Source organism: Astatotilapia calliptera, chromosome 11 (assembly GCF_964374335.1).
Source record: "Astatotilapia calliptera chromosome 11, fAstCal68.1, whole genome shotgun sequence".
Classification (NCBI taxonomy): Eukaryota; Metazoa; Chordata; class Actinopteri; order Cichliformes; family Cichlidae; genus Astatotilapia; species Astatotilapia calliptera.
In genome coordinates, this window is record NC_137432.1 from 32325614 (window position 1) to 32342050 (window position 16437).

A 16437-nucleotide genomic window follows, 5' to 3' on the forward strand; every position below is an offset into this window, starting at 1 on the left:
TTTTACAGTACCCCTTTTTTGTGTGTGTGTGTGTGTGTGTGTGTGTGTGTGTGTGTGTGTGTGTGTTAATTTCTGTCTTTGTTCTGACCAACTGTGAGCCTGGCAGCAAAACCTGAGCCGTGCATCAAGATGCCTGTAAACTCCTATACTTCAGCATGGCCTGTAGTTATTTGTGCTTTGCTTGGATAGCAAATCCCTTCACGATTCCCAGCTCTAACCCTTTCTCACATTGGTTAAAGAGCCATAGGAGACAAGGATTAGCATACATAAGTGTTTTTTTTCTTTCTTCACTTTCTGTCTCCCTTTCAACTTTTAACTCCTTTGTTTTTTTGTTTTTTTTTTCACATCAACCCTCTCTCCTCTTTGTCGATTCCTGTCACTTTCTCTATTTCCTCCTTTCATTTCCTCCTTTTTACTCCTTTCTGTGTTTTCACTCTCTCCTCTCCCTGGTGGCTGAATGATCGTGAGTGACGTTTAGCAACTCTTCAGCCGCCAGGAAGGCTTTGGGAGAGAGCCCACTCTTTTTAGAGCATCCGTGATGCTCCCCAACAAATTGTGACACTAAGACGAAATGTAAGCTGGCAGCCAGCGTGTAAACCGTTCAACTCCTTAGACCCTGGACAGTTTTTTTGCTCCACTGCTGCATAAGACTTATTTCATTCTCCTTTCACATTCCTTCGGCGCCCAGCTGGAGAATGGAAAATAATATTTTTTATTTATTTATTTATTTTTTTAACTTCTGGAACAGAGCAGAGGAAACCCTGTTGCTCGACAATCCCTCCCACCACAGCCTTTCAGCTGCTCCAGTGTCTTTCCTTGATTTAGGATGTAATTCAAAGATTTGCACTTAAATTCTTCGTTTTCTCACTCATTTCTGTCTCACCTCCACTAAAACGTTCCTTTCAGTTTTCATTATCATTGAACTGTCAGGACAAAACCTCCTTGTTGTAAATCACGGTTCTCTTTCCACCCCAGCAGGAGGGATTCATTTTCCAATTCACTTGCCACATGTGATTAAATTTGGTTGAATTGTGAGGGAGGCAATTATGATTTCAAGTAATTCATATATTACTTAACATTGAATAGTCTCCTTAGGTCATCATTCAGGCGCTATATTAACTTTAAATAATCAAAAATAATAAGACTGTGATAATGCACATTCTGAAACTGAAATGGGAACGCCGAGCATTAATATCTTTCGGGTTTGTCACTTGGCAGATTCATGTGTTATTAAACACCCAGTCAAATTTGAATGAATGGAAAAAATTAATTAGATCAAATGATTGAAGGTCTTTGCTATTTGCCAGTAGCTGATCTAATCAATCAAATGTTCTATTCTAGTTCATTAATTCTAATGTTCGAAACACTGTAAAATGCTAATGTTGTTGCTAAATCTTGATGTACATATGCCAGTTCATTATTTTTAATAGTCCCGTTAATGCTCAAAAGAATTACGTGGACTAAGTTGCCCATTTGTGCACAGCCCTAATTGGTACACTATGTGCAATTCTAGTATTTTATGAATAATACTAGCTTATTTTGAATTTGATGGAAATTCAGTTCAAATCAGCAAGTCTCACAACAGTTGGGATGGGGCAACAAAAGAGTAAAATAATAAGTGGCACTGAAATGAGAGAGCTGGAGGAACATTTTATAACAAACTGACAAAATGTCATTTAACCTAGTTAGCTCACTGGGTAAAAAAAGAAAGAAAAAAGAGCATTTTAGAGAGGCAAAGTGTTTCTGATGTAATGCAGGTTGAAGCTCTAGCATGCAGAGAAGAAGCCATATGTGACCATGATCCACGGGTCTCGGATTTGCAAGTCATTGCATTGTTTTTCTATAAAGCGCCCACACTTTTTTGGATTTGGGATGTACATGAGCAGTGCATCAGTAGCTGTGGGTTGGGATGATAAATGCTGGCAGTGAAGATGGTTTGTATGAGCTTATTTAATTGTAATAAGGGGATAATCCTTAAATTCCAGCTGGCTTTAATAAAAATTAGAAGTTCCTAATGTAAAATGGCCACAGTATGGTTTCAGTGTGGCTCGTCTGAGCTGCGCTGTCCTGGTGAATAAGGGCTTAAATTCCCAAAAATAAAATCTGTAGAAAAACCCCAAAACATAAAAAGTCACAGTGGTAGAAGTTTTTTGTGGTGCTAACACACAACACACATCAATACGACTCTTCACAAAATCAATCCATTGCTGCTTTTGATTCGGGAGAATGAGCTGTTCTGCAAATTTTGGCTTCCAGGACGGATACGTTGGACAAGGACATAGCTAGTGTAAGAAGCTGTGTGCTGCTGTACCAGTAAATGTAGTAACTGATTGAGCGGGAAAACCACAGACTTAAATGTCAATGGTAAAACCGCACACACTGTGTAAAGTGTCTCTCCCACATTAGCTCAGTAGTTCAGCAACCTCTCATATTAAGCTTCAGCAGGTCTTCTGTCCAACCCTTCGTTACTGATGACCCATTATCAGAATCTTTGTCCCTCTGAGGCTGTGAAACCAGACTGATAACGAGGCTTGCCATTTGAAAGGCCACAGTATTCTCACTGTGTCATGTCTCATTACAAACCACCACGATATTTGTTTACATCCTCTCCTGGCCCCTGAGCGCTCTTATCAAGACCTTTTTTGTAAGAGCCCCTGCAGTCCAAAACACCTTCATCAGAGATGGGTCTGACAATTTCTGCATTAGTGTGAAGTGCAGTTGCACTCTATATTTTCCATCCTCTGCTGCCCCCTCCTCAATTATTTCTTTTTCAGTGAGATGAGTCTTATTTCTGCACAATTGCACTGATTGTAATCTATTCCAGCTTTTTTTTTTTTTTTTTAAAAAGAGCTCAACCTGAAATGAAGCCATTCATCACAGAGTAAACAGCATAGCAGAAGGGCAGGAGCAGGAGAATGATAAGAGAAAATGCTTGGGGTAGAGGCAACAGAAGAGAAATCCATGCTGAAAAAGCAAACAAAGCATGACACCCTTTGCCTGACAGAAGTTCGCCATCCCCTGCTCTCCTCACGAGGATGTGACATTTAAGAGGGTGGTGTCTTGTTATTGCAGGCCTAATTAACATTCCACGTTACGCCAGCTGGAGATGGACACCCTGCCAGTGCCGTCCCCCTTTTCACCCTCGTGTTTGTCCATGAAGTTCTTTGCTTTCTCTAAGTGTAACTGGCTCTCAGTGTTCCCTCATGCCCTGAGGTCTTTATTGTGTGACGATGCACACGGGCTCTGCCAATGTCGTCTCAAATGTTCCACTGTGGTCAGTCTATTTGCCATTGCCAGAGGTGTCAGGCAGTAGTAACCATGGTGACAGTGTAAGGTCTGAATTGTTGGAGGTGTCGGAGCCCTCGGGGGTGCTGCAGATCTAACTACAAGAATCTGTGGCGCCCAGTGAACTTTCTCTGTCAGGTCAGTTACCGTCTTATGACAAGATGTCGAAAGTGATTGATTTCATTTTTTTTTTTTTTTTTTTTATGAAGATGTATTTAAATTTAAATATATTTCTCAATATATCAAAGTGGCCATGTCTGTGGAAGTTTCTCTTTGATAGTTTTGTTTCCACCATGAATGTTATGATTGCTGATGTGATTATTTTTGCATTTTTATTTCAACCTTAAAGCTGCTGTTTTTAGAGAGGAGAATTCCTGTCTGACCAAATCAATTACCGTCAGTTTAAAGCAGTAAACCGGTTTGTTAAATTTAAAGATCCCAAAGCAACAGTTAAACAAATGGGCGACTTTAGTCTAAGAAGACCTGCACAACTTCCAAACTGCCACGAGGATGGTTTTGGCAAAGGATTTCTCTCTGAAATAAAGTAGGTTTAAAGCAGTGAGCTGTTTTTGAAGCCTAAAGTTGACAGAGGTGAACGATCCTGTTCACTCCTGTGCTAGTGATTTGGTAAATATAGAGAAGCTTAGTATGTAGAAATATGTGAGTATTCAAGGAAATTTATATAAAAATGGTATTGACGTAAACTTGTATGCACAGCCCCCCCCCCACATCAAAGAGTTTAAGTTATTACCCCATGGCTTTACTTTTCAGACCCTGAATGCTATGACCATCATGTACATGCATTTCTATAGAGATTAGACGGGGATTTTTCGGATTTCTTTTTTTATTATGTACTTTTTATTATGTACTTATGTACACAGTCGATATCACCACAGAGCTCATTTAAAATTTGAAGTAACTCTTCAAAAATGTTACACCGAAAAACAGGTTTTTTTTTTTTGTTTTTATTTAGTTTGGTTTGATGTTGGTAATGATCAAAGCAACGATTTAACAAAAAAAGAAAAAAAAACATCTCTATATTCACTCCCCATCCTTCAGTGATTTCCAGAAAGAGCTGAAAACATTTAGTGTGTGAGAACAAGGAGCAATCTGACATGCAGGGCAGGGGGTACAGAACTGAAAGAAAACAGAAAATTGCAGACAACAAATAGTGGATAGTGACTTTGAAGTATATATATTTTTGTTTTGGTACAGGCGCTGTACTTATTATACTTGATGCTTAGATGTTATCCTTTTTGCACAAAACCTTAAACACTCTCTTCAATGGAGAAACAGAGTGACATAATATCGGACGTTGCTGCAAAGAAAGTTAATTATCGTTATAGCGTTTATGGACCTCTTGAAAAAATGCGAGAACTCTTTTTTTTTTTTTTTTTTTCTTTTTCTTTTTTTTTTTTTTTCCCTGCTGTTGGTCCTCATTTCAAAAAAAGGGGGGAAAGCTTAGATATGGAACAACAATTTGATATTAGAGCATTAATTCTTGAGTAAAATTAAAGAATTAGAGAACCAATTTTTTTGAGAGATAATTTCAAATACAAAGCTTGAAACATTGTTAGTCACACAATTGTCACACATGTCACACTGACAATATTGTGAAATGGTGTGAATGTGAGGTATCAATCATTACCATAAGTAGTGGTGTGTGCACCTTAACCAAATAATACAGCATGAAGCTGTGCACAAAATGTGTCCTAGAATTCTTCAAACTAGCCAAAAATACACCAAATAAATTGGCCTCCTCCTGGTTTTAGCACATGTGTATGTGCTTCATTGTGATTTATTCATCACCTCAGTGTTTGGCTACTTATCAGCAGTGCAGGCAAGTATTGAGCTTGTGGAGATGATAGAATTGTGGGACTTGCTGTGCCGGGCTGGAACAATAGACGATGAAAATAAGAGTGGCAGTGCAGAGTGGGGGTGGGGGGGCGTTGTCACTCGTGTGAAAGATGGATGCCACACAGAGCCAGGGCTGAAAGTGGGACAGCTCTCAGAAGGACAACCGGGAGACAAAGGGCTAAGACACCAAAAAGCCTCAGATTCGGCAGTCTGAGGAGATCTTTCAAGGACTGATTCCTCAGTCCTCTGTTTCAGGCATGCCAGTCTAATAAATAATAAGCATGCGCGGTTTGGTTTTGAAGTTTATGGCCCCTTCTCTGCTGTCAGTTCAAATCAAACTCCAATTTAGATTGTATTCCTCTGCGCATTTGTGCCTCTAACTGTAGTGCTTTCTCCCACTGGTAGTAAATTCCAGTGACATTTCATCGTCTTTGATATCCTTGATTGTGTACTTCACCTCAACTAAAACACAGCCTCTGAGTCTGTGCTGGTCTCTGTAGACTGTCTCCACTGATCAATTCTTCAGCCCATCTGTCTGCCAGGCTTATTCACAGGGCCGCACCATAGGCAGACGAACTCTCACGGCAGGAGTCTTCATTAAACCAATCCTCCCTACCTCCTCCTCTCCCTCCCTCCTTTCCTTTTTCTATCTCTCCACAGGCCTGGGGAAAGTTAATAAGAAGATTCGATCAGCTGGCAAACCACCCCCCCACCACCCCCACCTTCCTCGACGCCATCCTCTTATCCCAGCCATTGTGTTGCTGTGACTCACTGACATAGTTGGATGCTGGTGAGTCAATAATGGTCTAACCTCAGCTGTTTTTTGATGGGGGTTAGTTCACTTAATTTGAGAAATATTGCTAACTGTTCCAAGTATCAGATGTAACTACAGCAGTATTAACGCAGCTTTATCAGTTGTAGCAAACGTTGTTCTGCCTTATGTTCATATCATAGCTTGATTAAAGCTGCTAAGTAAGTGAACTTATATTAGCTGTAGTTTCTTGTTTGTATACTGTTGGAAACTAATGATCCAAAGTAATCCCATCTTTTTCTGTGATCGGTTACCTGTAAATGAAAATCCTGTAAATAGCTTTACCTCACTTCACACCAGTGTAAATCACTGCTGTCTTGATCTTAGGGTTCAGGCTTACGTTACTGTGCATACACAGAAATAACACTGGTGTCTGTGTCGGGGCAGTATTTGTTATTTGTACCAAAGTTTTTATGTTGAAGTCGGGAATAGAAGAGCACGGAAATGGGGCAAAATATGTGAACAGCAATCTTAGTGTTATTTTCATCTAAGCTGTGTTGGAGAAGGCACATTTTTGCCGAGTGTTAGGAGGATTAGAGCGAGAGGAACTGTAAACAAAAAAGGGCTAGTAATATATGGTCATCTTCAGCCTAACAAGACTTCCCTATTTACTGAAACCATCAGAACCCTTGTATTTTATATTTCTTTCTACCTGCTGCTATGCTGTGCTTTGCAAGGGGAGGGGGTGTCGGTTTGGCTCAGTTGTCCTGCCAGAGAAATGGATTTGCCATGATGGATGGCATCAGTGGCACTGTACAGGTCTCAGCCTGTTGCTGAATCACAGCTTTAAACTAATTTTGTGGGCACAGCAGAGCCGTTGTGCTTTGTGCCCGAGCTTGGGACCTGGCTCATCTAACAGCCCAGCTGAAGCTTGCATGCCAATTACACCCCCCCTCCAACCCCCACCATTGGCCAAGAAGAGCAGGCAAAGCAAGAAAATAAAGAAGTATCTGCTCACTTGCTGAGGCAAACACTTTGCTTTAGTGCCCTTGTAATTCAGTAGTGTAGGTAACAGCCATGCGCTGTAATATCCTGTGGGCGAGCACCGAGTTAATTTAATTATACTCGTCATGGTCACTTTCCTTCCCTGTAAAGATTGTTAACGTAAGTGTACTACTTTTATAGTCGCAATTTCTGCTTGATTCAAAGCATCTCGGACATGTTGACATCTTGTTGTGATTTATAAGTAGCGTGTGGGGCTCAGATTTGTCTTAAGCGTTGAAGCTCAATGAGCACTGTTTATCCTGTGCATGCTTTGAAAAGTGATGCGAAACCCAAACTGACGAAATGTCCAAAAGTTTTTATTGATGGAATTAATTTTGCTCAAGATACTTTCATGTCACGCCCTGTTTTTAATTTTCCATAGACTGCTGCACTTGCATGTGTTTAGCTTAGATTAGAGGTTTGCTATTGTGTGGCAGGAAATGTCTTGAATTCAAGGTCTGCATCACAGCAAAGAAGAATGTCTATTGCATAGTGTTTTGACCTTGAGCCCTTTCTTGTTCTAATTACTGGTTTTGCTGTGTTCTTTAGACTTCTGTGATTCGACTTAAGCATTTCCCCGTGACATAAGATTTTGATGCAACTAGGAAGATGGTGAAGTTGTAGTTGGATTCGCAACCTGTAGGTGTCATAGGAAAAATCATGTGCTGTCACATTGTTGGATGTCATCTCAGTCTGATATTCAGTGCCTTTATTTATTTTTTTTAAACTTGGGATTCAATTTACTCTTATGGTGTAACAACCATAAATAATGAGCATAAACTGATTTAAATCAAAGCGCTTTTAGTCATGGTGAGTAAATGTAAACGGCTTAAAGGTGTGTTTGTTATGTTTTGGGGTATAATTAATCATGATTGTGCTCTTGACTCCAATCTCTTTGTGGGTGCTTTGCATTATTGTGCTTTTAATTTACTGTGTGAGAATTTTGACTTGGGGCGCTTTCAGAGTGAGACGCGACAACAGCAGCAGCTGCCATTTATTCTGCACGGCTCTCACCAGATTACACAGTGGCCTGCTCTGCATCCAGCAGCAACATTTTTGACATGGTCAAACTCGAGCAGCAGCAACAGAAGAAAACTGCTCATTCACGGTTCTCTACCCCCACAATGCCCTCTCTCTGTTCTCTGGTCAGAAATGACATGCGGGTAAAATAGCATGGTGGCAACATGCTTCTGATACTTGGACCTTTTTTCACACCGACATTCTGACTTGCCACAATAGGTAAAGCAAGGCTGCATAATGGTGACTGCATCCATTCAGCAGCAGTCAGGCTTCTGAACATGCTGCTTGGCTGCCATCGCTTACTGGGACACTTCTTATGCTGAGCACAGTCTACACAATATTTTTGTTTATGTATATGATGGCCAACATTTCAGATTAGATGATTAGAGCCATAAAAGCTTGTTTCTTGTTTTTTTTTTTTTTTTTTTTCAGTCAAGCTTGCTGGCTTTCACGACATGCATGATGTCAGTGGAAAGGAGAGTCGAGCTAGAGAGTTAAGCTGTGTGTGTGTGTGTGTGTGTGTGTGTGTGTGTGTGTGTGTGTGTGTGTGTGTGTGTGTGTGTGTGCGTGTGCGCGTGTATTCTGCTTCACAGTTCCACCTACCTAAACTGGATAATGAAGCAGTCATGGAAGATTTTTTTTTGGGAGAATAAAAAAAGTGACATGCAAGTCATTGTGCAGGGACATTATAATGTACCCCAGATATGAGAGATGTGAGAGAAAACAATCAACTGACATGCACGTTAACCATTTCCAACAAGACCCTATGTTGTGTGTGTTGGACCATAACTGGGCTGTTATTGTGCAGTCTGAACTTGGTAAGTATTAATTCCACCTGCGTTTCCTCCCCCTGTGGAAATTGTGATGTAAGAATTCTGCAAATCCACAGTTTGAAAGGATATAGGCATCATTACTTAATCGTAATTGGATCATGAATGAACTCTTATTCTAATACACTGTTTTTCCAGTTCACGGTTTACCTGAAATATCTTTAAACATGAAAGCTGGCATTTGTAACAGTTCAGGACAGTTAAATGCCAAAAGTAACATGGCGTCACCTCAAGACTGGTCTAGTCTTGAGGATGTTTGTACCTCAGTTTTAGTCAATAGTGGAAAAAGTTCTGGCAGTGAATCCAGCTTAAAAGAAATTAGTCTTAGTCACGCAAAGTATGCTGCAGTTGTGCGTCATAAGGATGCATTTTAGGGTGGCTTTACCCTATTAGAATTGGTAAAACATTCTATACTCTTAGGACAGCTTTTACTGATGGCCTGTCACGATGCAGGTAGTGCTAGGAGGTGATACAAACATTAAAGTGACAGTATTGTTCTCCTGCTATCTTTGTGCACCCACCAACAACTCCCTGGCCATCTCATCTCTCCTCCTCTTTTAGAATCAGACACAGGGATTCATGGCAGCAGTGTGTGACCTGGGACCTGTTTGGGTCTGCAATGCATTAAGATGAATACAGCCATCCCACTGTCAGATGATAAATGGCGGGCTGCAGGGAAGGCTCTTCACTATGTAAAAGAGGTGCTTGCAGACATGGCACTTTCATCAATCAGAATGGGAACCGCTGTAATGTTGTTACACCACAGAAAAGATGTACAGTCTGTTTCCGTGCAGCACACAAATGAATCCTCTTTGTCTGTTTGGATAATGCTTTTCACCCTCTGCGTTGCAGGGGACGTGATTTGGGTGCAGTGATGAGATATTTAGGTGCATAAAGTCCTTGTTTTGAGCTTCATTTAAACATAATCCCACTGTGTAATCAGCTGTCCTTACACAGGTGTAACGTCGCCTTATCTGCGCTACAATTTTTCCGTTTCGCTCAGACGACAGCATCAAGGTCTCAATTAAAGTGACACCTGGTATCTCACATTCACACTTCCTCGCGAAACCCCAGCAGAGCTCCCTGACAGTGAGCCTGGAGCTGCTTAGTCAACACTTCAGAAACCCTGGAGATGATTTTGGGAAAGGTGCAGTGGAGTGACGGTGTGTTGTCTCTAAGGCTACGTTCACACTGCAGGCAAAAGCGCATCAAATTTGACTTTTCTGACCGTATGCGACCCATATCTGATGATGGTATGACAGTTTGCACAGCACAAATCCGATATTTTCAAATCCGATCTGGGTCACTTTCGAATGTGGTACTGAATCCGATACATATCCGATGTTTTAGAAAGCGACTGCTGTTTGAATGATCATGTCGCATTAAATCTGTCTTTTACGTCACTTACACAAGACAGACGCCAATTATCAGCTCAGGAGAAGCGCCCGAGAAGACATCGCGAACGCTTCCTGGCCATCCGGTGTAGATGTCAGTGAAACTGTTGGGAAGACAACATTGGAGAAACGTAAACATTTTATTTGTACTGTATAATCTGCAGATTCTGACAGAAATCTGCGACTATCCTTGGAAGCACCGCTCCTCTAAAACAGCAATAAGGATCATTATTAGGTTACATTATTATGTAAATAACAAAATAGCTTAAAGCAAAAATTGGGAAACGTAAAGTCAGAAGTCTTTATATAAAGGGCCAGCAGTCAAACAATACGGTTTGCTCTGGGTCTAAACAGAGCGCGTTGTGTGTGACGTCTTCTTTTGCGCATGCGGGCCGCTTTGAGGGTTCACGTTAGAGCGCGTTTGCTGTCGCATTTTATTTGTAGTGTGAACAAGCAGACAAAACAAAATCGGATTTGATCAAAAAATCAGAATTGAGCATTAAGACCTGCAGTGCGAACGTAGCCTTAGATAAGAACAGCAGACGGGTTTATGTGGGACACGCAAGGGTGAATAGTGCAGTCCCAGGTCACTGGTAAAGAAAGCAAAAGGTAAAGGAATTTTTGAGGGGTTATTTTTATCTTTTATTTCTTGTCTTTTTCTTTCTTGTTTTCTGTTGTGATAAAGGATCCAGTGTGAATTGGGATTTGGTTGTGGAAATATTATGATTAGTCTTTAATGTCTCTGTGTTTGCGGAGCTCATTTAAGTGCCTCGGCTCAATAAAATGTGTATGTTTTTCTTTAAATTGCTTGCTAAATCTCTAATATCAGTACCCACACATATATCATTTTCACCATTTCTCAGTTCTACTCTCTCTGGTATTCTGCCTCTTCTACAAGCAGCACTTTCTTATAGCTCAGAGGATCTAATCATTCTCCTGGCTTTTGTTTTTTGTACGCTGCTAATCTCCTCCCCGAACCTACTGTATCTCTACCTCCCTTTTCTCACGTCTCTTCCATCATGTTGCTACCCTCTCATTCTCTCTGCATGTAGCCGTTGAGTCGTAGCAGTTCTTGTGGCAGGAGGTGTGGTGTAACCCCGGCTGTTTTGGCAGATAAGCCTCAGCCTGCCCACCTGCTTCCCCGCTGCTTGTCAGCCAAATAGGACTTGCACTGTCACTGACATTCATTCGGCGGCAGGAGGTTGCCTCCTCGATGGATCCGCCACAGCCGCCTCACCGCCTCTAATTTTCATGCATGAGAAGGCTGAAGAGCATTCGACTCTCCTTGAAACAAACAGCAAAAGTCTCAAAAGAATTAAACCAGTGAGTGTTAAAATTGCTCCCTGTTTCAGTTTGAGATGGATTTTACGTTTATTTTCACTCAACCTTTATCTTACCTGTGGAGATCAGAGTATTGCTTTTTTATTCTGGCTATATAATCGCAACACAGTGTACAGAGAAAAAGCTGCATTGCCAAAAATCTAAATTCTAACAGATTTTGTTGATCAGTCTGTTATTTTTTTATGATATATTTTTCTTAAACAAGCCTTCCAAACTTGACAGTTTCCCATTAGTCTGTATTTAGACTCCAAGTCTACAAACATGATCAACAACAAGAGGAAATAAAGGAGAAAGTTCAGTGCCAGTATACCAGCTCTAAAAGAACATTTGGGACTGGCTATTTTAAAAATATCTGTGAGGATGAAGTCTGTCATTTTAGATTTGGGGAGTTTTACTCCATTTTAGGGCTTGATCAAAATCGGGGAGCAACACATAAAAATCAAATTAAAAAAAAATGTTTTTTTTTTGTTTTTTGTTTTTTTGTTTTTTTTCCCCCCTTCAGGAGAGACTGGTTTGACTTGTTTCTCTTGTATGCTTTTATTCATACTGCCCTTCCTTAAGGGCATTGTCCTAATTGAAGATTTTAAAGCCAATAGGTTATGCCTGTGAAACTGGATGACAGCAGCTTGGGCAAGACTGAGAACCATCAAGTATAATGTTGTGAATACAGACTGCGAAACCATATGCCTCTCAGGCACTCGTGTGAACACGGGCCTTTAGTGCTGTAATTCCCTTTAATTGATTTGTTACTGCACTAATGGTGGTTATAATATTGAGTTGTCTTCTTTGATGATACAATCATCGCTGCTGTCAGAGAGGCACTCCTCCTTCGCTCAGGCACCAAACGCACTTCCTGAACTATGTACGCAGCTATTGAAGCCAGTTGTACATTTGTGGATTTGTAGCACTGAGGCGGCAGAGCAGTGGGAGCTATAGCTCTGTGTCTTGAGCCAAAGGAGTGATTGCCTGGTGAATAGTTGTATGGTAAAGGTCAATAAACAGTGGCTAGGTTATTGTGCGGCAGATTGAAAAGGAAATTATATTGCGGTGAAGACGGGGAGGTGTGCGTTTGCATGTACTGTTTTTATGTGTGAAATTGTGTGTAGAGGTGCAGCCCTGTGCTCTTTTCTTTCCGTCGTGAGTTTCTCTTGGCAGTGAGTCTTCCAGCTGACCTGTCAGTGTTATTCAGCCTACAGGGCTGTGAAATGACCCACCACAGGGCTCACCTGGGGCACTGCAACCTCTTTTAGCTTTTCCCTTCACACTGTTGCTCCCTAACTATGTTTTATTCCTTTTCCTCCCTGTGTTCTCACTGCTTTATATTCACTCGCCACACCTCATTCACTCTGTCTTTTCACTCTTTCACACAGACAGAATTGCTGTACTTTCTCTCTATTCTCCAGAGACTTAATGTTTCCTGTTTGGATCCTGCTTGCAAGGCTTCAATAAGAATCGCTTAATGAAGTAAGAGGGGCGATGCAGACCCCTATTTTTATTTTTTTTTCTCATAGACTACTGAAAATGTTCCAGGAATAGGAACAACCTATCTCAACAGCTCGTCTTGCTTTCTGTGGTTTTTGGCTGTGTCTGATGCTCTTCTATTATGTACAAGACGAGAATGCCAAGTTTTTTCTTTTCCATTTTTGTTTTGTCTTCTCTTCTGCTGCAGTAAATTTATCCCCTTATCCTCACAATACTCAAAACACACCCTGCTCTACCTGCAACTTTGAAGCTTCAGGTGTTTTATTGTGTGAGGTTGATTTGGGGAGCAAATCCATGTTGTTCTGGTCCAACATGCCGGAGCACTGTACTTTTGCTCTGATGGTGAAGAGATGGATGATTGAAAGAGATTAATCGTCATGGAGCAGACATCAGTCAAGCTGACAAATGGCAGCCGCAAACTTGGAAAGCCATTAGCGGACCAAGGCGGGAGTGAAGCCCAGCCAAGCCCTGCTGATTTCCATGAGTCTCCCTTCTAAAGCACAGGCCCGTGCCAGGCCGCAACACAGTGGTGGGTGTGAGCACCACCTCAGGTCCCTTCTGGCCTTTGCTGCTACCAACCAGTATGTTGACATAGGGTTGATTCTCAGCCATTAACGAACAAACGCTCCAAAGAAACATGAAGGAGTTGGTCCATCATTTCACTTACCTGTCATGACTCAGGCAAATAACTCACGTGAGTTGAAAATAAGGGCGTTGACTGGCGTTATGTCTTACTGCTTAGGGTTTACAGTGTCAGCATTAATGTTGTGATTCAAACGGATTCAGATTCAGACAATTTGAACAAAATAAAATAAGATGATGTTCCAAACTGATATTGAACATTTTTTGCTGAATGTGTCAGTTTGGAATGGTTTCGATTTTGATTTTCACTGCACATATTATGCAAAACAACTTTTTTTGAGCCTCTCGTACAAAACCAGGTGAGAGGTTAGCTGTTCTGCTTTGACTGCACTCCACAGAGAAGAAAATGTGTGGTAGACATCAGCGAGTGCTGTGTTTTCTTTTTTCTTTTTGTTTTAGCAGCTGCTTTTGTAAAGGAAATAGCTTTTTTTGTTCAAACAGAAATAAAGAGTCACTTGGGAGGGAGGGCAGATGAGGGGTGGGGAATGGGCTCGTATAAACACTGTGCCAGAACTGTTCTTCTGCAATTAATGTAAACTGACACCGAATCTACTAAAGAGTGTTCAGAGTCGTATTTTGCAAGTTGTTTTAAAAAAATGCATCAGAGTGAAGCAAAAAAAAAAAGCAAAAGTGGATTAATGCAGCATTAAAAAATAATTTACCCTATATTAGCAAAGCATTAGGGCCAGAAATCTCTCTTAAGTTACTATAAGAAATGGCAATGTGGATGCAAAATAGACAAGAACAATGAAAGTCTCTGGCAGTGAAGTATCTGATGCTCTAGTTGAAGGGAATACCTTATCTTGCAGACAATGTTCTGGAATGTATCAGTGTTGTGTTAAATGGCGTACAGGTGGGGAGAGAATGTCACTCTGCAGGAAATGCCATGAAGCACTTACAGAGGTAGCATGAGGAATGTGGTCAAACTGTTGCTCAGACCAGCCATCCAGTTGTTGATGGGGGGAAGATGCACTTTAAACTGAAAACAGCAAGAAGCCCCCTCACATGGATAAACATTTGGACTAAATTTATTTTGTAATTTATTCTGTGACGTCACACAACTTTGGAACACTGCAAAAGGGCATCGAGTAAGTAATTTTCAGCTTTTTATTCGTCTTGTCTAAAACACTTTGGCTACAGACAAGTCAGTCGTTAGTCTGACCTCAAGTCAAAGTCTCTTTAGAATGGGATTGATTACAAGTTGAAACACTGTAACCGCTCGATGGACAGACCTCAAAATAACTTGCAAGGACGTATAAACGCTAACATAATAAATGATATTTGATTGTTTTTCATGCAGGCTGCTCATTTAAAATAATCTGTGTATGAAACTTGTGATTGATACTGGGTATACAGCATGTAATTATTACTTTTTTCTTTCCCAGAAGAAAGATGACAACTATGAAGGAGTTGAGCTGATATCTTTGTCTGTTGCTTGGAAATACTGGAACTGTGTCATGTTGCTCATGCAAACATGACCGTGTGATCGACACGACCGTCGTGCCGATCACGCAAACATTAATGTTCGTGTGATTGACATGGCACAGTGCCACCATTTTTGATTCCTACAGCTTCTTTTCTGTTGAAACCAAAAAATTTTTTTTTTGTATTTCTTTATCTTTTTTCCCTGCAGTCTCATGCTGATCATGCAAACGATTGCAGATTTGTGCAAAAAATGGTGGCACTGTGTCACGTTGATCACACAAACATTAGTAGACCTACATCTACTAACCTGTTACGTGATCAACGTGACACAGTGCCAACTTTTCAGATATAGATTTGCCATTGTTTGAGTGATCAATGTGACACTGACATTTGTAGAAAAGAAAAAACAAACAGATAAGAACTGCAACAGAGATAAAGGTAAGGCGTGTTGGCATTCCAACAGAAAAGAAGCTCTAGTTGAGCTGCGGTAGGAGTAAGGTATATGCACAAAGTGTCCTCCAGCTGTGACCGATACTGCAGCCACGTTTCTTAGCCTGTGATTCAGCAGATAATATGATCACACAGAGTGCAAACATAAAATCGTATTAAGTTTATTAGAAGCATGTTTTTAGCGTGTGGCTCTCAAAGAGCTTTGTTGAAATCACTGAGATGGCACTATATTTCGTAAACAAATATGTGACTCTATGCTTGCACAAAACAGAATTGGAATGATGATAAAACACTGGGAAGTGGGGACAGAACTAAAAAGGGAATTGGATGATATAGAAAACGGGAAAAGAAGGAAAAACAAATGGACTTTGATCTTAAGGCTATAGGTTGGAGTCTGTGACGAAGCATCCCAGTTGAACGCTCATACTAAGACAATTTTAAGGAAGTGGACTTAAAAACTCACTTTTGTTTTTCAGTAAATGGATTCAATGAGTCATTTAGGCCAAATACAGGACAATCAATGTGTATACTTGGTGCCTTCAACAATAAAACAAATCTTTAACTTCAGTTTTTACAAGCTTGTCACACTGAGATTGTGTGTGAACCTTACCTTTTACCTTTGTTACTCTGACATGCTCCCTTTTTGTAGGATTTTAGTTTTAGTCTTTAGTCTTATAAGCTGTTGCATTTGTTATCTCTCCAGGAAACTGCAGACTAGTTATAATATTGTCAGTCTGTGGGTGCCTGTTGGAAGGATTTTGAAACAATATAAAATTTAATTTACTATCTGAATACCTTGTTTGCTTTAGAGCTCCAAACACCTGGAAACTGGCAAACGTGAGCTTAAGATTGTCGGAGGGGAACCGGATGGCGTTGACAAGGCAACGGGAGCTCATTATCTCGTCGTCTATGCTGG

At 40.7% G+C, this 16437-nt stretch overlaps 1 protein-coding gene across 5 annotated transcripts in view; it reads left to right on the top strand.

Annotated features, from left to right (window-relative positions):
- The window catches only part of sema6cb (semaphorin 6Cb), a 147248-nt gene that overhangs the window by 35484 nt on the left and 95327 nt on the right, over nt 1-16437 (top strand). For 3 of the 5 annotated variants that reach the window (XM_026183764.2, XM_026183766.2, XM_026183767.2), the window contains exon 3: nt 5803-5932. The exons of 1 other annotated variant lie outside the window; for it this stretch is intronic. The gene's annotated coding sequence lies outside the window, so the exon portion shown is untranslated. Of the gene's footprint in view, nt 1-5802; nt 5933-14439; nt 14735-16437 lie in introns of those variants that run through there. One more of the 5 variants, XM_080308112.1, reaches the window with a different exon arrangement.